Source organism: Hyla sarda, chromosome 7 (genome assembly GCF_029499605.1).
Source record: "Hyla sarda isolate aHylSar1 chromosome 7, aHylSar1.hap1, whole genome shotgun sequence".
In the NCBI taxonomy this organism is placed as follows: Eukaryota; Metazoa; Chordata; class Amphibia; order Anura; family Hylidae; genus Hyla; species Hyla sarda.
Genome location: NC_079195.1, coordinates 257,843 through 279,874, shown reverse-complemented (window position 1 = coordinate 279,874; position 22,032 = coordinate 257,843). Strand labels below are relative to the sequence as shown.

Sequence of the window (22,032 nt, the reverse complement as noted above, 5' to 3'; positions counted from 1 at the left end):
GAGGAGTCCGGAGGAGGACAGAGGGGTCTGGAGGAGGAGGACAGAGGGGTCTGGAGGAGGAGGACAGAGGATGGAGGAGGAGGACAGAGGAGTCTGAAGGAAGAGGAGGACAGAGGAGTCTGGGGGAGGAGGACAGAGGAGTCTGGAGGAGGACAGAGGAGTCTGAGGGAGGAAGACAGAGGAGTCTGGAGGAGGACAGAGGAGTCTGGAGGAGGAGGACAGAGGAGTCCGTAGGAGGAAAGAAGAGTCTGAAGGAGGACAGAGGAGTCTGGAGGAGGAGGAGGACAGAGGAGTCTGGAGGAGGAGGACAGAGGAATCTGGAGCAGGAGGAGGACAGATGAGTCTGGGGGAGGAGGACAGAGGAGTCTGGAGGGAGGAGGACAGAGGAGTCTGAGGGAGGAGGACAGAGTGGTCTGGAGGAGGAGGACAGAGGAGTCTGGAGGAGGAGGACAGAGGAGTCTGGAGGAGGACAGAGGAGTCTGGAGGAGGAGAACAGAGGGGTCTGGAGGAGGAGGACAGAGGAGTCTGAAGGAGGAGGACAAAGGGGTCTAGAGGAAGAGGACAGAGGAATCTGGGGGAGGAGGACAGAGGGGTCTGGAGGAGGAGGACAGAGGAGTCTGGAGGAAGAGGACAGAGGAGTCTGGAGTAGGAGGACAGGGGAATCTGGGGGAGGAGGACAGAGGAGTCTGGAGGAGGAGGAGGACAGAGGGGTCTGGAGGAGGAGGACAGAGGAATCTGGGGAAGGAGGACAGAGGGGTCTGGAGGAGGAGAACAGAGGAGTCTGGAGGAGGAGGACAGAGGAGGAGGAAGAGGAGGAGGACAGAGGGGTCTGGAGGAGAAGGACAGAGGAGTCTGGAGGAGGAGGACAGGGGAGTCTGGAGGAGGAGGACAGAGGAGTCTGGAGGAGGAGGACAGAGGGGTCCGGAGGAGAAGGACAGAGGAGTCTGGAGGAGGAGGACAGAGGAGGAGGAGAAGGACAGAGGAGTCTGGAGGAGGAGGACAGAGGAGTCTGGAGGAGGAGGAATTTGAGCCAACGCCCTGTGGTTCTCCTGGACTCCGGGCCGGTACCATCTGTATAGCGGTGGGAGGAGGGTCAGGGGTTGCTTATACTGGGTTGTAGATCCCATCGGCTCCTGGTATTATTTCTATTATGTATTTTCCTGTATATTGGGGGAGATTAATCATAACCCGTCCTGAGGAAAAGATGCTGAGTTGCCCATAGCAACCAATCTTTCATTTCTCACAGGCCTTTTCAAAAATGAAAGCAGCGATTTGATTGGTTGCTATGGGCAACTCAGCATCTTTTCCTCAGGATGAGTTATGATAAATATCCCCCTTAGTTTCTTTATGTTCTCAGTCATGTAAAGAGTTAACTGTATCTGTGTGGGAGGATACATGGAGAATCACATGAGCAATGTGGCCAATCAGAGTCTCCTGCTCGGCTCCACCCAGGTCTGTCTAGACAGGGAGGAGCTAGTTAGTCAGTATGAGTCCAGTCAGAGCCATGTGAGGACCCCTGCAGCATACCCTCCTCTAATGGGGACAGGCTCCATGTCTGCTTCTTGTCCCCATGACGACCAACTAACGGATTCCGCCGACCCCATGACCGCCCACATACAGATCCTACCGACCCCCATGACCGCCCACATACAGATCCTACCGACCCCATGACCGCCCACATACAGATCCCGCCGACCCCATGACCGCCCACATACGGATCCCGCCGACCCCATGACCGTCCACATACGGATCCCGCCGACCCCATGACCGCCCACATACAGATCCTACCGACCCCATGACCGCCCACATACGGATCCTGCCGACCCCATGACTGCCCACATACAGATCCTACCGACCCCCATGACCGCCCACATACAGATCCTACCGACCCCCATGACCGCCCACATACAGATCCTACCGACCCCCATGACCTCCCACATACAGATCCTACCGACCCCCATGACCGCCCACATACAGATCCTACCGCCCCCCATGACCGCCCACATACAGATCCTACCGCCCCCCCATGACCACCCACATACGGATCCCGCCGACCCCATGACCACCCACATACGGATCCCGCCGACCCCCATGACCGCCCACATACCGATCCTACCGACCCCCATGACCGCCCACATACAGATCCTACCGCCCCCCATGACCACCCACATACGGATCCCGCCGACCCCATGACCGCCCACATACGGATCCCGCCGACCCCATGACCGCGCACATACGGATCCCGCCGACCCCCATGACCGCCCACATACAGATCCTACCGACCCCCATGACCGCCCACATACAGATCCTAACGCCCCCCCATGACCGCCCACATACAGATCCTACCGCCCCCCCATGACCACCCACATACAGATCCTACCGCCCCCCCATGACCGCCCACATACAGATCCTACCGCCCCCCCATGACCGCCCACATACAGATCCTACCGCCCCCCCATGACCGCCCACATACAGATCCTACCGCCCCCCCATGACCGTCCACATACAGATCCTACCGCCCCTCCATGACCGCCCACATACAGATCCTACCGCCCCCCCATGACCACCCACATACAGATCCTACCGCCCCCCCATGACCGCCCACATACAGATCCTACCGCCCCCCCATGACCGCCCACATACAGATCCTACCGCCCCCCCATGACCGTCCACATACAGATCCTACCGCCCCTCCATGACCGCCCACATACAGATCCTACCGCCCCCCCATGACCACCCACATACAGATCCTACCGCCCCCCCATGACCGCCCACATACAGATCCTACCGCCCCCCCATGACCGCCCACATACAGATCCTACCGCCCCCCCATGACCGCCCACATACGGATCCCGCCGACCCCATGACCGCCCACATACAGATCCTACCGCCCCCCCATGACCGCCCACATACAGATCCTACCGCCCCCCCATGACCGCCCACATACGGATCCCGCCGACCAGTCCTGCAGTCCAGTCTGTCCACAATAACTTCAAGTACCGAACGGATAATGTGAGTGAAAGCTTCAGAGTCCGGTTATCGGGGGACAGAGCACCGATCCCCGGTCTCTACGGAATTACTACTCCCGGTAAACATGGTCATAACCTTCTAATATACTTCTAAAGTGTTCCTGTCGCCAACAAAAACGTTTTATATCATGTAGATGATACTATTATATGTATATTTGTAATACACATCGGTTAGAAATTGTCTATGTTTGTGGGTGAAGAAATGCCGTCCCTGCAGCTATTATCTGTGTGTCTCTATGAGGAGTCCAAAAACAGGAAGTGGGGGAGGGACAATCAGGGCTATGTGCAGACTCCTGGCTTGTCAATCATCCTGATGTATGAGCCAGGGGCGTGTTATAGAGCCTCAGTGCACACTGTCCTGCTTGTCCTCCGTGTACAGAGCCCCGCTTGTCCTCAATACACACTGTCCTGCTTGTCCTCAGTGTACAGAGCCCCGCTTGTCCTCGGTGTATAGAGCCCCGCTTGTCCTCAGTGTACAGAGCCCCGCTTGTCCTCAGTGTACAGAGCCTCGCTTGTCCTCGGTGTACAGAGCCCTGCTTGTCCTCAGTGTACAGAGCCCCGCTTGTCTTTGGTGTACATGGCCCTGCTTGTCCTCAGTGTACAAAGCCCCGCCTGTCCTCAGTGTATGGAGCCCCGCTAGTCCTCAGTGTACAGAGCCCTGCTTGTCTTTGGTGTACATGAACCTGATTGTCCTCAGTGTACAGAGCCCCGCCTGTCCTCAGTGTACAGAGCCCCGCTTGTCCTCAGTGTACAGAGCCCTGCTTGTCCTCAGTGTACAGAGCCCCGCTTGTCCCCAGTGTACAGAGCCCCGCTTGTCCTCGGTGTATAGAGCCCCGCTTATCTCAGGTGTACAGAGCCCTGCTTGTCCTCAGTGTACAGAGCCCCGCTTGTCCTCAGTGTACAGAGCCCTGCTTGTCCTCAGTGTATAGAGCCCCGCTTGTCTTTGGTGTATAGAGCCCCGCTTGTCCTCAGTGTACAGAGCCCCGCTTGTCCTCAGTGTACAGAGCCCTGCTTGTCCTCAGTGTACAGAGCCCCGCTTGTCCCCAGTGTACAGAGCCCCGCTTGTCCTCGGTGTATAGAGCCCCGCTTATCTCAGGTGTACAGAGCCCTGCTTGTCCTCAGTGTACAGAGCCCCGTTTGTCCTCAGTGTACAGAGCCCTGCTTGTCCTCAGTGTATAGAGCCCCGCTTGTCTTTGGTGTACAGAGCCCCGCTTGTCCTCAGTATACAGAGCCCCGCTTGTCCTCAGTGTACAGAGCCCCGCTTGTCCTCAGTGTACAGAGCCCTGCCTGTCCTCAGTGTACAGAGCCCGGCTTGTCCTCAGTGTACAGAGCCCTGCTTGTCCTCAGTGTACAGAGCCCTGCTTGTCCTCAGTGTACAGAGCCCTGCTTGTCCTCAGTGTACAGAGCCCCGCTTGTCCTCAGTGTAGAGAGCCCCGCTTGTCCTCAGTGTACAGAGCCCCGCTTGTCCTCAGTGTACAGAGCCCCGCTTGTCCTCAGTGTACAGAGCCCCGCTTGTCCTCGGTGTACAGAGCCCTGCTTGTCCTCAGTGTACAGAGCCCCGCTTGTCTTTGGTGTACATGGCCCTGCTTGTCCTCAGTGTACAGAGCCCCGCCTGTCCTCAGTGTATGGAGCCCCGCTAGTCCTCAGTGTACAGAGCCCCGCTTGTCTTTGGTGTACATGAACCTGATTGTCCTCAGTGTACAGAGCCCCGCCTGTCCTCAGTGTACAGAGCCCTGCTTGTCTTTGGTGTATAGAGCCACGCTTGTCCTCAGTGTACAGAGCCCCGCTTGTCCTCAGTGTACAGAGCCCCCCTTGTCCTCAGTGTACAGAGCCCCGCTTGTCCTCAGTGTACAGAGCCCCGCTTGTCCTCAGTGTACAGAGCCCTGCCTGTCCTCAGTGTACAGAGCCCTGCCTGTCCTCAGTGTACAGAGCCCGGCTTGTCCTCAGTGTACAGATCCCTGCTTGTCTTCAGTGTACAGAGCCCTGCTTGTCCTCAGTGTACAGAGCCCTGCTTGTCCTCAGTGTACAGAGCCCTGCTTGTCCTCAGTGTACAGAGCCCTGCTTGTCCTCAGTGCACAGAGCCCTGCTTGTCCTCAGTGTACAGAGCCCTGCTTGTCCTCAGTGTACAGAGCCCTGCTTGTCCTCAGTGTACAGGGCCCTGCTTGTCCTCAGTGTACAGAGCCCTGCTTGTCCTCAGTGTACAGAGCCCTGCTTGTCCTCAGTGTATAGAGCTCCGCTTGTCCTCAGTGTACAGAGCCCCGCTTGTCCCCAGTGTACAGAGCCCCGCTTGTCCCCAGTGTACAGAGCCCCGCTTGTCCCCAGTGTACAGAGCCCCGCTTGTCCTCAGTGTACAGAGCCCCGCTTGTCCTCAGTGTACAGAGCCCTGCTTGTCCTCAGTGTACAGAGCCCGCTTGTCCTCAGTGTACAGAGCCCCGCTTGTCCTCAGTGTAGAGAGCCCCGCTTGTCCTCAGTGTAGAGAGCCCCTGCTTGTCCTCAGTGTACAGAGCCCCTGCTTGTCCTCAGTGTACAGAGCCCTGCTTGTCCTCAGTGTACAGAGCCCTGCTTGTCCTCAGTGTACAGAGCTCCGCTTGTCCTCAGTGTATAGAGCCCTGGTTGTCTTCAGTATATAGAGCCCTACTTGTCCTCAGTGTACAGAGCCCCGCTTGTCCCCAATGTACAGAGCCCCGCTTGTCCCCAGTGTACAGAGCGCCCCTTGTCCCCAGTGTACAGAGCCCCGCTTGTCCCCAGTGTACAGAACCCCGCTTGTCCCCAGTGTACAGAGCCCCGCTTGTCCTTAGTGTATAGAGCCCGCTTGTCCTCAGTGTACAGAGCCCCGCTTGTCCTCAGTGTACAGAGCCCCGCTTGTCCTCAGTGTACAGAGCCCCGCTTGTCCTCAGTGTATAGAGCCCCGCTTGTCTTTGGTGTACAGAGCCCTGCTTGTCCTCAGTTTACAGAGCCCCGCCTGTCCTCAGTGTATAGAGCCCCGCTTGTCCTCAATGTATAGAGCCCCGCTTGTCCTCAGTGTACAGAGCCCCGCTTGTCCTCAGTGTACAGAGTCCCGCTTGTCCTCAGTGTACAGAGCCCTGCCTATCCTCAGTGTACAGAGCCCTGCCTGTCCTCAGTGTACAGAGCCCGGCTTGTCCTCAGTGTACAGATCCCTGCTTGTCTTCAGTGTACACAGCCCTGATTGTCTTCAGTGCACAGAGCCCCACTTGTCCTCAGTGTACAGAGCCCTGCATGTCCTCAGTGTACAGAGCCCCGCTTGTCCCCAGTGTACAGAGCCCCGCTTGTCCTCGGTGTATAGAGCCCCGCTTATCTTAGGTGTACAGAGCCCTGCTTGTCCTCATTGTACAGAGCCCCGCTTGTCCTCAGTGTACAGAGCCCTGCTTGTCCTCAGTGTATAGAGCCCCGCTTGTCTTTGGTGTATAGAGCCCCGCTTGTCCTCAGTGTACAGAGCCCCGCTTGTCCTCAGTGTACAGAGCCCCGCTTGTCCTCAGTGTACAGAGCCCCGCTTGTCCTCAGTGTACAGAGCCCCGCTTGTCCTCAGTGTACAGAGCCCTGCCTGTCCTCAGTGTACAGAGCCCTGCTTGTCCTCAGTGTACAGAGCCCTGCTTGTCCTCAGTGCACAGAGCCCTGCTTGTCCTCAGTGTACAGAGCCCTGCTTGTCCTCAGTGTACAGAGCCCTGCTTGTCCTCAGTGTACAGGGCCCTGCTTGTCCTCAGTGTACAGAGCCCTGCTTGTCCTCAGTGTACAGAGCCCTGCTTGTCCTCAGTGTATAGAGCTCCGCTTGTCCTCAGTGTACAGAGCCCCGCTTGTCCCCAGTGTACAGAGCCCCGCTTGTCCCCAGTGTACAGAGCCCCGCTTGTCCTCAGTGTACAGAGCCCCGCTTGTCCTCAGTGTACAGAGCCCTGCTTGTCCTCAGTGTACAGAGCCCGCTTGTCCTCAGTGTAGAGAGCCCCGCTTGTCCTCAGTGTAGAGAGCCCCGCTTGTCCTCAGTGTAGAGAGCCCCTGCTTGTCCTCAGTGTACAGAGCCCCTGCTTGTCCTCAGTGTACAGAGCCCTGCTTGTCCTCAGTGTACAGAGCCCTGCTTGTCCTCAGTGTACAGAGCTCCGCTTGTCCTCAGTGTATAGAGCCCTGGTTGTCTTCAGTATATAGAGCCCTGCTTGTCCTCAGTGTACAGAGCCCCGCTTGTCCCCAGTGTACAGAGCGCCCCTTGTCCCCAGTGTACAGAGCCCCGCTTGTCCCCAGTGTACAGAACCCCGCTTGTCCCCAGTGTACAGAGCCCCGCTTGTCCTTAGTGTATAGAGCCCGCTTGTCCTCAGTGTACAGAGCCCCGCTTGTCCTCAGTGTACAGAGCCCCGCTTGTCCTCAGTGTACAGAGCCCCGCTTGTCCTCAGTGTATACAGTCCCACTTGTCTTTGGTGTACAGAGCCCTGCTTGTCCTCAGTTTACAGAGCCCCGCCTGTCCTCAGTGTATAGAGCCCCGCTTGTCCTCAATGTACAGAGCCCCGCTTGTCCTCAGTGTACAGAGCCCCGCTTGTCCTCAGTGTACAGAGTCCCGCTTGTCCTCAGTGTACAGAGCCCTGCCTATCCTCAGTGTACAGAGCCCTGCCTGTCCTCAGTGTACAGAGCCCGGCTTGTCCTCAGTGTACAGATCCCTGCTTGTCTTCAGTGTACACAGCCCTGATTGTCTTCAGTGCACAGAGCCCCACTTGTCCTCAGTGTACAGAGCCCTGCATGTCCACAGTGTACAGAGCCCTGCTTATCCTCAGTGTACAGAGCCCTGCTTGTCCTCAGTGTACAGAGCCCCGCTTGTCCTCAGTGTACAGAGCCCTGCCTGTCCTCAGTGTACAGAGCCCTGCCTGTCCTCAGTGTACAGAGCCCGGCTTGTCCTCAGTGTACAGATCCCTGCTTGTCTTCAGTGTACAGAGCCCTGCTTGTCCTCAGTGTACAGAGCCCTGCTTGTCCTCAGTGTACAGAGCCCTGCTTGTCCTCAGTGTACAGAGCCCTGCTTGTCCTCAGTGTACAGAGCCCTGCTTGTCCACAGTGCACAGAGCCCTGCTTGTCCTCATTGTACAGAGCTCTGCTTGTCCTCAGTGTACAGAGCCCTGCTTGTCCTCAGTGTACAGAGCCCTGCTTGTCCTCAGTGTACAGAGCCCTGCTTGTCCTCAGTGTATAGAGCTCCGCTTGTCCTCAGTGTATAGAGCCCCGCTTGTCCTCAGTGTACAGAGCCCCGCTTGTCCTCAGTGTACAGAGCCCCGCTTGTCCTCAGTGTATAGAGCCCCGCTTGTCTTTGGTGTACAGAGCCCTGCTTGTCCTCAGTTTACAGAGCCCCGCCTGTCCTCAGTGTATAGAGCCCCGCTTGTCCTCAATGTACAGAGCCCCGCTTGTCCTCAGTGTACAGAGCCCCGCTTGTCCTCAGTGTACAGAGTCCCGCTTGTCCTCAGTGTACAGAGCCCTGCCTATCCTTAGTGTACAGAGCCCTGCCTGTCCTCAGTGTACAGAGCCCGGCTTGTCCTCAGTGTACAGATCCCTGCTTGTCTTCAGTGTACACAGCCCTGATTGTCTTCAGTGCACAGAGCCCCACTTGTCCTCAGTGTACAGAGCCCTGCATGTCCACAGTGTACAGAGCCCTGCTTGTCCTCAGTGTACAGAGCCCTGCTTGTCCTCAGTGTACAGAGCCCCGCTTGTCCTCAGTGTACAGAGCCCTGCCTGTCCTCAGTGTACAGAGCCCTGCCTGTCCTCAGTGTACAGAGCCCGGCTTGTCCTCAGTGTACAGATCCCTGCTTGTCTTCAGTGTACAGAGCCCTGCTTGTCCTCAGTGTACAGAGCCCTGCTTGTCCTCAGTGTACAGAGCCCTGCTTGTCCTCAGTGTACAGAGCCCTGCTTGTCCTCAGTGTACAGAGCCCTGCTTGTCCTCAGTGCACAGAGCCCTGCTTGTCCTCAGTGTACAGAGCCCTGCTTGTCCTCAGTGTACAGAGCCCTGCTTGTCCTCAGTGTACAGGGCCCTGCTTGTCCTCTGTGTACAGAGCCCTGCTTGTCCTCAGTGTACAGAGCCCTGCTTGTCCTCAGTGTATAGAGCTCCGCTTGTCCACAGTGTACAGAGCCCCGCTTGTCCCCAGTGTACAGAGCCCCGCTTGTCCCCAGTGTACAGAGCCCCGCTTGTCCTCAGTGTACAGAGCCCCGCTTGTCCTCAGTGTACAGAGCCCTGCTTGTCCTCAGTGTACAGAGCCCGCTTGTCCTCAGTGTACAGAGCCCCGCTTGTCCTCAGTGTAGAGAGCCCCGCTTGTCCTCAGTGTAGAGAGCCCCTTCTTGTCCTCAGTGTACAGAGCCCCTGCTTGTCCTCAGTGTACAGAGCCCTGCTTGTCCTCAGTGTACAGAGCCCTGCTTGTCCTCAGTGTACAGAGCTCCGCTTGTCCTCAGTGTATAGAGCCCTGGTTGTCTTCAGTATATAGAGCCCTGCATGTCCTCAGTGTACAGAGCCCCGCTTGTCCCCAATGTACAGAGCCCCGCTTGTCCCCAGTGTACAGAGCGCCCCTTGTCCCCAGTGTACAGAGCCCCGCTTGTCCCCAGTGTACAGAACCCCGCTTGTCCCCAGTGTACAGAGCCCCGCTTGTCCTTAGTGTATAGAGCCCGCTTGTCCTCAGTGTACAGAGCCCCGCTTGTCCTCAGTGTAGAGAGCCCCGCTTGTCCTCAGTGTACAGAGCCCCGCTTGTCCTCAGTGTATAGAGCCCCGCTTGTCTTTGGTGTACAGAGCCCGGCTTGTCCTCAGTGTACAGATCCCTGATTGTCTTCAGTGCACAGAGCCCCACTTGTCCTCAGTGTACAGAGCCCTGCATGTCCACAGTGTACAGAGCCCTGCTTGTCCTCAGTGTACAGAGCCCTGCTTGTTCTCAGTGTACAGAGCCCTGCTTGTCCTCGGTGTACAGAGCCCTGCTTGTCCTCAGTGTACAGAGCCCTGCTTGTCCTCAGTGCACAGAGACCTACTTGTCCTCAGTGTACAGAGCCCTGCTTGTCCTCAGTGTACAGAGCCCTGCTTGTCCTCAGTGTACAGAGCCCTGCTTGTCCTCGGTGTACAGAGCCCTGCTTGTCCTCGGTGTACAGAGCCCTGCTTGTCCTCAGTGTACAGAGCCCTGCTTGTCCTCAGTGCACAGAGCCCTGCTTGTCCTCAGTGTACAGAGCCCTGCTTGTCCTCAGTGTACAGAGCCCTGCTTGTCCTCAGTGTACAGAGCCCTGCTTGTCCTCAGTGTACAGAGCCCGCTTGTCCTCAGTGTACAGAGCCCCGCTTGTCCTCAGTGTAGAGAGCCCCGCTTGTCCTCAGTGTAGAGAGCCCCTGCTTGTCCTCAGTGTACAGAGCCCCTGCTTGTCCTCAGTGTACAAAGCCCCTGCTTGTCCTCAGTGTACAGAGCCCCACCTGTCCTCAGTGCGCAGGGCCCCGCTTGTCCTTGGTGCGCAGGGCCCAGCTTGTCCTCGGTGTACAGAGCCCTGCTTGTCCTCAGTGTACAGAGCCCTGCTTGTCCTCAGTGCACAGAGCCCTGCTTGTCCTCAGTGTACAGAGCCCTGCTTGTCCTCAGTGTACAGAGCCCTGCTTGTCCTCAGTGTACAGAGCCCGCTTGTCCTCAGTGTAGAGAGCCCCGCTTGTCCTCAGTGTAGAGAGCCCCGCTTGTCCTCAGTGTAGAGAGCCCCTGCTTGTCCTCAGTGTACAGAGCCCCTGCTTGTCCTCAGTGTACAAAGCCCCTGCTTGTCCTCAGTGTACAGAGCCCCGCCTGTCCTCAGTGCGCAGGGCCCCGCTTGTCCTTGGTGCGCAGGGCCCAGCTTGTCTTCGGTGCGCAGGGCCCCGCTTGTCCTCAGTGTACAGAGCCCTGCTTGTCCTCAGTGTATAGAGCCCTGGTTGTCTTCAGTGTATAGAGCCCTGCTTGTCCTCAGTGTACAGAGCCCTGCTTGTCCTCAGTGTATAGAGCCCCGGTTGTCTTCAGTGTATGGAGCTCCGCTTGTCCTCAGTGTACAGAGCCCAGCTTGTCCTCAGTGTACAGAGCCCCGCTTGTCCTCAGTGTACAGAGCCCCGTTTGTCCTCAGTGTACAGAGCCCTGCTTGTCCTCAGTGTATAGAGCCCCGCTTGTCTTTGGTGTACAGAGCCCCGCTTGTCCTCAGTATACAGAGCCCCGCTTGTCCTCAGTGTACAGAGCCCCGCTTGTCCTCAGTGTACAGAGCCCTGCCTGTCCTCAGTGTACAGAGCCCGGCTTGTCCTCAGTGTACAGAGCCCTGCTTGTCCTCAGTGTACAGAGCCCTGCTTGTCCTCAGTGTACAGAGCCCTGCTTGTCCTCAGTGTACAGAGCCCCGCTTGTCCTCAGTGTAGAGAGCCCCGCTTGTCCTCAGTGTACAGAGCCCCGCTTGTCCTCAGTGTACAGAGCCCCGCTTGTCCTCAGTGTACAGAGCCCCGCTTGTCCTCGGTGTACAGAGCCCTGCTTGTCCTCAGTGTACAGAGCCCCGCTTGTCTTTGGTGTACATGGCCCTGCTTGTCCTCAGTGTACAGAGCCCCGCCTGTCCTCAGTGTATGGAGCCCCGCTAGTCCTCAGTGTACAGAGCCCCGCTTGTCTTTGGTGTACATGAACCTGATTGTCCTCAGTGTACAGAGCCCCGCCTGTCCTCAGTGTACAGAGCCCTGCTTGTCTTTGGTGTATAGAGCCACGCTTGTCCTCAGTGTACAGAGCCCCGCTTGTCCTCAGTGTACAGAGCCCCCCTTGTCCTCAGTGTACAGAGCCCCGCTTGTCCTCAGTGTACAGAGCCCCGCTTGTCCTCAGTGTACAGAGCCCTGCCTGTCCTCAGTGTACAGAGCCCTGCCTGTCCTCAGTGTACAGAGCCCGGCTTGTCCTCAGTGTACAGATCCCTGCTTGTCTTCAGTGTACAGAGCCCTGCTTGTCCTCAGTGTACAGAGCCCTGCTTGTCCTCAGTGTACAGAGCCCTGCTTGTCCTCAGTGTACAGAGCCCTGCTTGTCCTCAGTGCACAGAGCCCTGCTTGTCCTCAGTGTACAGAGCCCTGCTTGTCCTCAGTGTACAGAGCCCTGCTTGTCCTCAGTGTACAGGGCCCTGCTTGTCCTCAGTGTACAGAGCCCTGCTTGTCCTCAGTGTACAGAGCCCTGCTTGTCCTCAGTGTATAGAGCTCCGCTTGTCCTCAGTGTACAGAGCCCCGCTTGTCCCCAGTGTACAGAGCCCCGCTTGTCCCCAGTGTACAGAGCCCCGCTTGTCCCCAGTGTACAGAGCCCCGCTTGTCCTCAGTGTACAGAGCCCCGCTTGTCCTCAGTGTACAGAGCCCTGCTTGTCCTCAGTGTACAGAGCCCGCTTGTCCTCAGTGTACAGAGCCCCGCTTGTCCTCAGTGTAGAGAGCCCCGCTTGTCCTCAGTGTAGAGAGCCCCTGCTTGTCCTCAGTGTACAGAGCCCCTGCTTGTCCTCAGTGTACAGAGCCCTGCTTGTCCTCAGTGTACAGAGCCCTGCTTGTCCTCAGTGTACAGAGCTCCGCTTGTCCTCAGTGTATAGAGCCCTGGTTGTCTTCAGTATATAGAGCCCTACTTGTCCTCAGTGTACAGAGCCCCGCTTGTCCCCAATGTACAGAGCCCCGCTTGTCCCCAGTGTACAGAGCGCCCCTTGTCCCCAGTGTACAGAGCCCCGCTTGTCCCCAGTGTACAGAACCCCGCTTGTCCCCAGTGTACAGAGCCCCGCTTGTCCTTAGTGTATAGAGCCCGCTTGTCCTCAGTGTACAGAGCCCCGCTTGTCCTCAGTGTACAGAGCCCCGCTTGTCCTCAGTGTACAGAGCCCCGCTTGTCCTCAGTGTATAGAGCCCCGCTTGTCTTTGGTGTACAGAGCCCTGCTTGTCCTCAGTTTACAGAGCCCCGCCTGTCCTCAGTGTATAGAGCCCCGCTTGTCCTCAATGTATAGAGCCCCGCTTGTCCTCAGTGTACAGAGCCCCGCTTGTCCTCAGTGTACAGAGTCCCGCTTGTCCTCAGTGTACAGAGCCCTGCCTATCCTCAGTGTACAGAGCCCTGCCTGTCCTCAGTGTACAGAGCCCGGCTTGTCCTCAGTGTACAGATCCCTGCTTGTCTTCAGTGTACACAGCCCTGATTGTCTTCAGTGCACAGAGCCCCACTTGTCCTCAGTGTACAGAGCCCTGCATGTCCTCAGTGTACAGAGCCCCGCTTGTCCCCAGTGTACAGAGCCCCGCTTGTCCTCGGTGTATAGAGCCCCGCTTATCTTAGGTGTACAGAGCCCTGCTTGTCCTCATTGTACAGAGCCCCGCTTGTCCTCAGTGTACAGAGCCCTGCTTGTCCTCAGTGTATAGAGCCCCGCTTGTCTTTGGTGTATAGAGCCCCGCTTGTCCTCAGTGTACAGAGCCCCGCTTGTCCTCAGTGTACAGAGCCCCGCTTGTCCTCAGTGTACAGAGCCCCGCTTGTCCTCAGTGTACAGAGCCCCGCTTGTCCTCAGTGTACAGAGCCCTGCCTGTCCTCAGTGTACAGAGCCCTGCTTGTCCTCAGTGTACAGAGCCCTGCTTGTCCTCAGTGCACAGAGCCCTGCTTGTCCTCAGTGTACAGAGCCCTGCTTGTCCTCAGTGTACAGAGCCCTGCTTGTCCTCAGTGTACAGGGCCCTGCTTGTCCTCAGTGTACAGAGCCCTGCTTGTCCTCAGTGTACAGAGCCCTGCTTGTCCTCAGTGTATAGAGCTCCGCTTGTCCTCAGTGTACAGAGCCCCGCTTGTCCCCAGTGTACAGAGCCCCGCTTGTCCCCAGTGTACAGAGCCCCGCTTGTCCTCAGTGTACAGAGCCCCGCTTGTCCTCAGTGTACAGAGCCCTGCTTGTCCTCAGTGTACAGAGCCCGCTTGTCCTCAGTGTAGAGAGCCCCGCTTGTCCTCAGTGTAGAGAGCCCCGCTTGTCCTCAGTGTAGAGAGCCCCTGCTTGTCCTCAGTGTACAGAGCCCCTGCTTGTCCTCAGTGTACAGAGCCCTGCTTGTCCTCAGTGTACAGAGCCCTGCTTGTCCTCAGTGTACAGAGCTCCGCTTGTCCTCAGTGTATAGAGCCCTGGTTGTCTTCAGTATATAGAGCCCTGCTTGTCCTCAGTGTACAGAGCCCCGCTTGTCCCCAGTGTACAGAGCGCCCCTTGTCCCCAGTGTACAGAGCCCCGCTTGTCCCCAGTGTACAGAACCCCGCTTGTCCCCAGTGTACAGAGCCCCGCTTGTCCTTAGTGTATAGAGCCCGCTTGTCCTCAGTGTACAGAGCCCCGCTTGTCCTCAGTGTACAGAGCCCCGCTTGTCCTCAGTGTACAGAGCCCCGCTTGTCCTCAGTGTATACAGTCCCACTTGTCTTTGGTGTACAGAGCCCTGCTTGTCCTCAGTTTACAGAGCCCCGCCTGTCCTCAGTGTATAGAGCCCCGCTTGTCCTCAATGTACAGAGCCCCGCTTGTCCTCAGTGTACAGAGCCCCGCTTGTCCTCAGTGTACAGAGTCCCGCTTGTCCTCAGTGTACAGAGCCCTGCCTATCCTCAGTGTACAGAGCCCTGCCTGTCCTCAGTGTACAGAGCCCGGCTTGTCCTCAGTGTACAGATCCCTGCTTGTCTTCAGTGTACACAGCCCTGATTGTCTTCAGTGCACAGAGCCCCACTTGTCCTCAGTGTACAGAGCCCTGCATGTCCACAGTGTACAGAGCCCTGCTTATCCTCAGTGTACAGAGCCCTGCTTGTCCTCAGTGTACAGAGCCCCGCTTGTCCTCAGTGTACAGAGCCCTGCCTGTCCTCAGTGTACAGAGCCCTGCCTGTCCTCAGTGTACAGAGCCCGGCTTGTCCTCAGTGTACAGATCCCTGCTTGTCTTCAGTGTACAGAGCCCTGCTTGTCCTCAGTGTACAGAGCCCTGCTTGTCCTCAGTGTACAGAGCCCTGCTTGTCCTCAGTGTACAGAGCCCTGCTTGTCCACAGTGCACAGAGCCCTGCTTGTCCTCATTGTACAGAGCTCTGCTTGTCCTCAGTGTACAGAGCCCTGCTTGTCCTCAGTGTACAGAGCCCTGCTTGTCCTCAGTGTACAGAGCCCTGCTTGTCCTCAGTGTATAGAGCTCCGCTTGTCCTCAGTGTATAGAGCCCCGCTTGTCCTCAGTGTACAGAGCCCCGCTTGTCCTCAGTGTACAGAGCCCCGCTTGTCCTCAGTGTATAGAGCCCCGCTTGTCTTTGGTGTACAGAGCCCTGCTTGTCCTCAGTTTACAGAGCCCCGCCTGTCCTCAGTGTATAGAGCCCCGCTTGTCCTCAATGTACAGAGCCCCGCTTGTCCTCAGTGTACAGAGCCCCGCTTGTCCTCAGTGTACAGAGTCCCGCTTGTCCTCAGTGTACAGAGCCCTGCCTATCCTTAGTGTACAGAGCCCTGCCTGTCCTCAGTGTACAGAGCCCGGCTTGTCCTCAGTGTACAGATCCCTGCTTGTCTTCAGTGTACACAGCCCTGATTGTCTTCAGTGCACAGAGCCCCACTTGTCCTCAGTGTACAGAGCCCTGCATGTCCACAGTGTACAGAGCCCTGCTTGTCCTCAGTGTACAGAGCCCTGCTTGTCCTCAGTGTACAGAGCCCCGCTTGTCCTCAGTGTACAGAGCCCTGCCTGTCCTCAGTGTACAGAGCCCTGCCTGTCCTCAGTGTACAGAGCCCGGCTTGTCCTCAGTGTACAGATCCCTGCTTGTCTTCAGTGTACAGAGCCCTGCTTGTCCTCAGTGTACAGAGCCCTGCTTGTCCTCAGTGTACAGAGCCCTGCTTGTCCTCAGTGTACAGAGCCCTGCTTGTCCTCAGTGTACAGAGCCCTGCTTGTCCTCAGTGCACAGAGCCCTGCTTGTCCTCAGTGTACAGAGCCCTGCTTGTCCTCAGTGTACAGAGCCCTGCTTGTCCTCAGTGTACAGGGCCCTGCTTGTCCTCTGTGTACAGAGCCCTGCTTGTCCTCAGTGTACAGAGCCCTGCTTGTCCTCAGTGTATAGAGCTCCGCTTGTCCACAGTGTACAGAGCCCCGCTTGTCCCCAGTGTACAGAGCCCCGCTTGTCCCCAGTGTACAGAGCCCCGCTTGTCCTCAGTGTACAGAGCCCCGCTTGTCCTCAGTGTACAGAGCCCTGCTTGTCCTCAGTGTACAGAGCCCGCTTGTCCTCAGTGTACAGAGCCCCGCTTGTCCTCAGTGTAGAGAGCCCCGCTTGTCCTCAGTGTAGAGAGCCCCTTCTTGTCCTCAGTGTACAGAGCCCCTGCTTGTCCTCAGTGTACAGAGCCCTGCTTGTCCTCAGTGTACAGAGCCCTGCTTGTCCTCAGTGTACAGAGCTCCGCTTGTCCTCAGTGTATAGAGCCCTGGTTGTCTTCAGTATATAGAGCCCTGCATGTCCTCAGTGTACAGAGCCCCGCTTGTCCCCAATGTACAGAGCCCCGCTTGTCCCCAGTGTACAGAGCGCCCCTTGTCCCCAGTGTACAGAGCCCCGCTTGTCCCCAGTGTACAGAACCCCGCTTGTCCCCAGTGTACAGAGCCCCGCTTGTCCTTAGTGTATAGAGCCCGCTTGTCCTCAGTGTACAGAGCCCCGCTTGTCCTCAGTGTAGAGAGCCCCGCTTGTCCTCAGTGTACAGAGCCCCGCTTGTCCTCAGTGTATAGAGCCCCGCTTGTCTTTGGTGTACAGAGCCCGGCTTGTCCTCAGTGTACAGATCCCTGATTGTCTTCAGTGCACAGAGCCCCACTTGTCCTCAGTGTACAGAGCCCTGCATGTCCACAGTGTACAGAGCCCTGCTTGTCCTCAGTGTACAGAGCCCTGCTTGTTCTCAGTGTACAGAGCCCTGCTTGTCCTCGGTGTACAGAGCCCTGCTTGTCCTCAGTGTACAGAGCCCTGCTTGTCCTCAGTGCACAGAGACCTACTTGTCCTCAGTGTACAGAGCCCTGCTTGTCCTCAGTGTACAGAGCCCTGCTTGTCCTCAGTGTACAGAGCCCTGCTTGTCCTCGGTGTACAGAGCCCTGCTTGTCCTCGGTGTACAGAGCCCTGCTTGTCCTCAGTGTACAGAGCCCTGCTTGTCCTCAGTGCACAGAGCCCTGCTTGTCCTCAGTGTACAGAGCCCTGCTTGTCCTCAGTGTACAGAGCCCTGCTTGTCCTCAGTGTACAGAGCCCTGCTTGTCCTCAGTGTACAGAGCCCGCTTGTCCTCAGTGTACAGAGCCCCGCTTGTCCTCAGTGTAGAGAGCCCCGCTTGTCCTCAGTGTAGAGAGCCCCTGCTTGTCCTCAGTGTACAGAGCCCCTGCTTGTCCTCAGTGTACAAAGCCCCTGCTTGTCCTCAGTGTACAGAGCCCCACCTGTCCTCAGTGCGCAGGGCCCCGCTTGTCCTTGGTGCGCAGGGCCCAGCTTGTCCTCGGTGTACAGAGCCCTGCTTGTCCTCAGTGTACAGAGCCCTGCTTGTCCTCAGTGCACAGAGCCCTGCTTGTCCTCAGTGTACAGAGCCCTGCTTGTCCTCAGTGTACAGAGCCCTGCTTGTCCTCAGTGTACAGAGCCCGCTTGTCCTCAGTGTAGAGAGCCCCGCTTGTCCTCAGTGTAGAGAGCCCCGCTTGTCCTCAGTGTAGAGAGCCCCTGCTTGTCCTCAGTGTACAGAGCCCCTGCTTGTCCTCAGTGTACAAAGCCCCTGCTTGTCCTCAGTGTACAGAGCCCCGCCTGTCCTCAGTGCGCAGGGCCCCGCTTGTCCTTGGTGCGCAGGGCCCAGCTTGTCTTCGGTGCGCAGGGCCCCGCTTGTCCTCAGTGTACAGAGCCCTGCTTGTCCTCAGTGTATAGAGCCCTGGTTGTCTTCAGTGTATAGAGCCCTGCTTGTCCTCAGTGTACAGAGCCCTGCTTGTCCTCAGTGTATAGAGCCCCGGTTGTCTTCAGTGTATGGAGCTCCGCTTGTCCTCAGTGTACAGAGCCCAGCTTGTCCTCAGTGTACAGAGCCCCGCTTGTCCTCAGTGTACAGAGCCCCGCTTGTCCTCAGTGTACAGAGCCCCTGCTTGTCCTCAGTGTACAGATCCCGCTTGTCCTCAGTGTAGAGAGCCCCGGTTGTCTTCAGTGTATGGAGCTCCGCTTGTCCTCAGTGTACAGAGCCCAGCTTGTCCCCAGTGTACAGAGCCCCGCTTGTCCCCAGTGTACAGAGCCCCGCTTGTCCTCAGTGTACAGAGCCCCGCTTGTCCTCAGTGTACAGAGCCCCGCTTGTCCTCAGTGTACAGAGCCCCTGCTTGTCCTCAGTGTACAGAGCCCGCTTGTCCTCAGTGTAGAGAGCCCCGCTTGTCCTCAGTGTAGAGAGCCCCGCTTGTCCTCAGTGTAGAGAGCCCCTGCTTGTCCTCAGTGTACAGAGCCCCTGCTTGTCCTCAGTGTACAAAGCCCCTGCTTGTCCTCAGTGTACAGAGCCCCGCCTGTCCTCAGTGCGCAGGGCCCCGCTTGTCCTTGGTGCGCAGGGCCCAGCTTGTCTTCGGTGCGCAGGGCCCCGCTTATCCTCAGTGTACAGAGCCCTGCTTGTCCTCAGTGTATAGAGCCCTGCTTGTCCTCAGTGTATAGAGCCCCGGTTGTCTTCAGTGTATGGAGCTCCGCTTGTCCTCAGTGTACAGAGCCCAGCTTGTCCCCAGTGTACAGAGCCCCGCTTGCCCCAGTGTACAGAGCCCCGCTTGTCCTCAGTGTACAGAGCCCCGCTTGTCCTCAGTGTACAGAGCCCCGCTTGTCCTCAGTGTACAGAGCCCCTGCTTGTCCTCAGTGTACAGAGCCCCGCTTGTCCTCAGTGTACAGAGCCCCTGCTTGTCCTCAGTGTACAGAGCCCCTGCTTGTCCTCAGTGTACAAAGCCCCTGCTTGTCCTCAGTGTACAGAGCCCCGCCTGTCCTCGGTGCGCAGGGCCCCGCTTGTCCTTGGTGCGCAGGGCCCAGCTTGTCTTCGGTGCGCAGGGCCCCGCTTGTCCTCAGTGTACAGAGCCCTGCTTGTCCTCAGTGTATAGAGCCCTGGTTGTCTTCAGTGTAAAGAGCCCTGCTTGTCCTCAGTGTACAGAGCCCCGCTTGTCCCCCGTGTACAGAGCCCCGCTTGTCCCCAGTGTACAGAGCCCCGCTTGTCCCCAGTGTACAGAGCCCCGCTTGTCCTCAGTGTACAGAGCCCTGCTTGTCCTCAGTGTACAGAGCCCCGCTTGTCTTCGGTGTATAGAGCCCGCTTGTCCTCAGTGTACAGAGCCCCGCTTGTCCCCAGTGTACAGAGCCCCGCTTGTCCTCGGTGTATAGAGCCCTGCTTGTCTTTGGTGTATAGAGCCCTGCTTGTCTTTGGTGTACAGAGCCCTGCTTGTCCTCAGTGTACAGAGCCCCGCTTGTCCTCGGTGTACAGAGCCCTGCTTGTCCTCAGTGTATAGAGCCCCGCTTGTCTTTGGTGTACAGAGCCCTGCTTGTCCTCAGTGTACAGAGCCCGGCCTGTCCTCAGTGTACAGAGCCCCGCTTGTCCTCAGTGTACAGAGCCCCGCTTGTCCTCAGTGTACAGAGCCCCGCCTGTCCTCGGTGCGCAGGGCCCCTCTTGTCCTCGGTAATGGGACATGGGCCGAGCTTCCTGTAATGTCGTGCATATATAATTAATTATGCAAATTTGCATGCCAGGTAATTTTTTTTTTTTGCAAGAAGGGTGGTGACCCTAAATAAGACCAATCAGATCATAAAATAAGCAATCTGATTGATTGCTATGGGCAACAGGACAACATTTTGTGATGTCCCAGTACAGGACATGGTCCTGCACTACCCTTAGGCCCTGTCAGGTTACATAGTTCATGAGGTTGAAAAAAGGACCAGAGTCCATCAAGTTCAACCTATATCCCTAATGAGTCCCTACTGATCCAGAGGAGGCAAAAAACCCTCACACTAGAGGTAAAAATTCCTTCTCGACTCCAAATATGGCATCAGAAATAATCCCTGGATCCCTGGGTTGAGACCCTCAGTGACCTGGGGGCTCCCCTACAGGGTCTCCCCCTGTTGTTCCATAATGTTGAGTATATCACTTTTCCTAGACAGTCTCTTTATGTATAGATGGAGCATAGGACCTGTGGGAGATCTCAAGGACCTGTGAGTTTGTCACATGTTCTCCCAGAGAGCACCAGCTTAACCTATGACCCACAGCTTGACCAACGGGCTTTAATCCAGCTCCCCACTATATCAAATGGTAATAGCGACCACAATATAGTTACTTTTGACTTAAAATGTAGAAAACAAAGACAGACGTGGAAGGCAAAAACATATAACTTTAAAAAGCCAAATTTCCCTGGGCTGAGGGCTGCACTACAGGACATAGACTGGGGGGAGGGGTTCTCAAATACTGATACAGAAGGTAAATGGGACATCTTTAAATCAACTCTAAATAACTATACAGCTAAATATATACCAAAGGGGAACAAATATAAACCATTAAAACTAAATCCTACATGGCTGACAAATGATGTTAAAAGAGCAATAAACAACAAAAAAATAGCCTTCAAAAAATTCAAATCTGATGGGTCAGCGATAACATTTACACAGTACAAAGAGCTTAATAAAATCTGTAAAAATGTAATAAAAACAGCAAAAATTCTAAATGAGAGACAGGTGGCCAAAGAAAGCAAAACTAATCCTAAATATTTTTTTAGATATATAAATGCAAAAAAAAACAAGGACAGAGCATGTAGGTCCCCTTAATAATGATAATGGGGAGGTTGTCACAGGCGATAAAGAGAAGGCGGAGCTACTGAATGGGTTCTTTAGTTCTGTATATACTAGGGAAGAAGGAGGAGCTGACATTGGCCAGGTCAGTGCTGGTAACACATCATGTACAGGTCAGTGCTGGTAACACATCATGTACAGGTCAGTGCTGGTAACACATCATGTACAGGTCATTGCTGGTAACACATCATGTACAGGTCAGTGCTGGTAACACATCATGTACAGGTCAGTGCTGGTAACACATCATGTACAGGTCAGTGCTGGTAACACATCATGTACAGGTCAGTGCTGGTAACACATCATGTACAGGTCAGTGCTGGTAACACATCATGTACAGGTCATTGCTGGTAACACATCATGTACAGGTCATTGCTGGTAACACATCATGTACAGGTCAGTGCTGGTAACACATCATGTACAGGTCAGTGCTGGTAACACATCATGTACAGGTCATTGCTGGTAACACATCATGTACAGGTCAGTGCTGGTAACACATCATGCAATGTACTGAACTGGCTTAATGTAGAGGTGGTACAAGGTAAGTTAAGTAATATAAATGTAAGCAAATCTCCAGGGCCGGATGGACTACACCCAAGAGTTCTTAGAGAGGTAAGTTCAGTAATATCTGTACCCTTGTTCATGATATTTAGAGATTCTCTGGTGTCTGGTATTGTGCCAAGGGACTGGCGCAAGGCGAATGTGGTGCCAATCTTCAAGAAGGGCTCTAGGTCTTCCCCAGGAAACTATAGACCGGTAAGTCTAACATGCATTGTGGGTAAATTGTTTGAAGGACTTATAAGGGATTACATACAGGAATACATAGGGGATAATAGTATTATAAGTGATAGCCAGCATGGGTTTACTAAGGATAGAAGGTGTCACCAATCTAATCTGCTTTTATGAAGAGGTGAGTAGAAGCCTTGACAGAGGAATGGCTGTGTATATAGAGGGGGGCTGTGTATATAAAGGGGGGCTGTGTATATAGAGGGGGGGCTGTGTATATAGAGGGGGGGCTGTGTATATAGAGGGGGGGCTGTGTATATAGAGGGGGGATCTGTATATAGAGGGGGGCTGTGTATATAGAGGGGGGCTGTGGATATAGAGGGGGGCTGTGTATATAGAGGGGGGCTCTGTATATAGAGGGGGACTGTGTATATAGAGGGGTGCTCTGTATATAGAGGGGGGCTGTGTATATAGAGGGGGGCTGTGTATATAGAGGGGGGCTGTGGATATAGTGTTTCTGGATTTCCCTAAAGCATTTGATACTGTCCCTCATAGACGTCTGACAGGTAAGTTAAGGTCTTTGGGT

The 22,032-nt window shown here is 55.9% G+C and overlaps 1 protein-coding gene across 3 annotated transcripts in view; it reads left to right on the top strand.

Moving 5' to 3' along the window:
* Window positions 1-953: 953 nt before the first annotated feature.
* The window catches only part of LOC130281744 (uncharacterized), a 43,415-nt gene continuing 22,336 nt past the window's right edge, over window positions 954-22,032 (top strand). For 2 of the 3 annotated variants that reach the window (XR_008846092.1, XM_056529325.1), the window contains exon 1: window positions 954-3,088. The gene's annotated coding sequence lies outside the window, so the exon portion shown is untranslated. The remainder of the gene's footprint in view (window positions 3,089-22,032) is intronic. The other variant, XM_056529326.1, reaches the window with a different exon arrangement.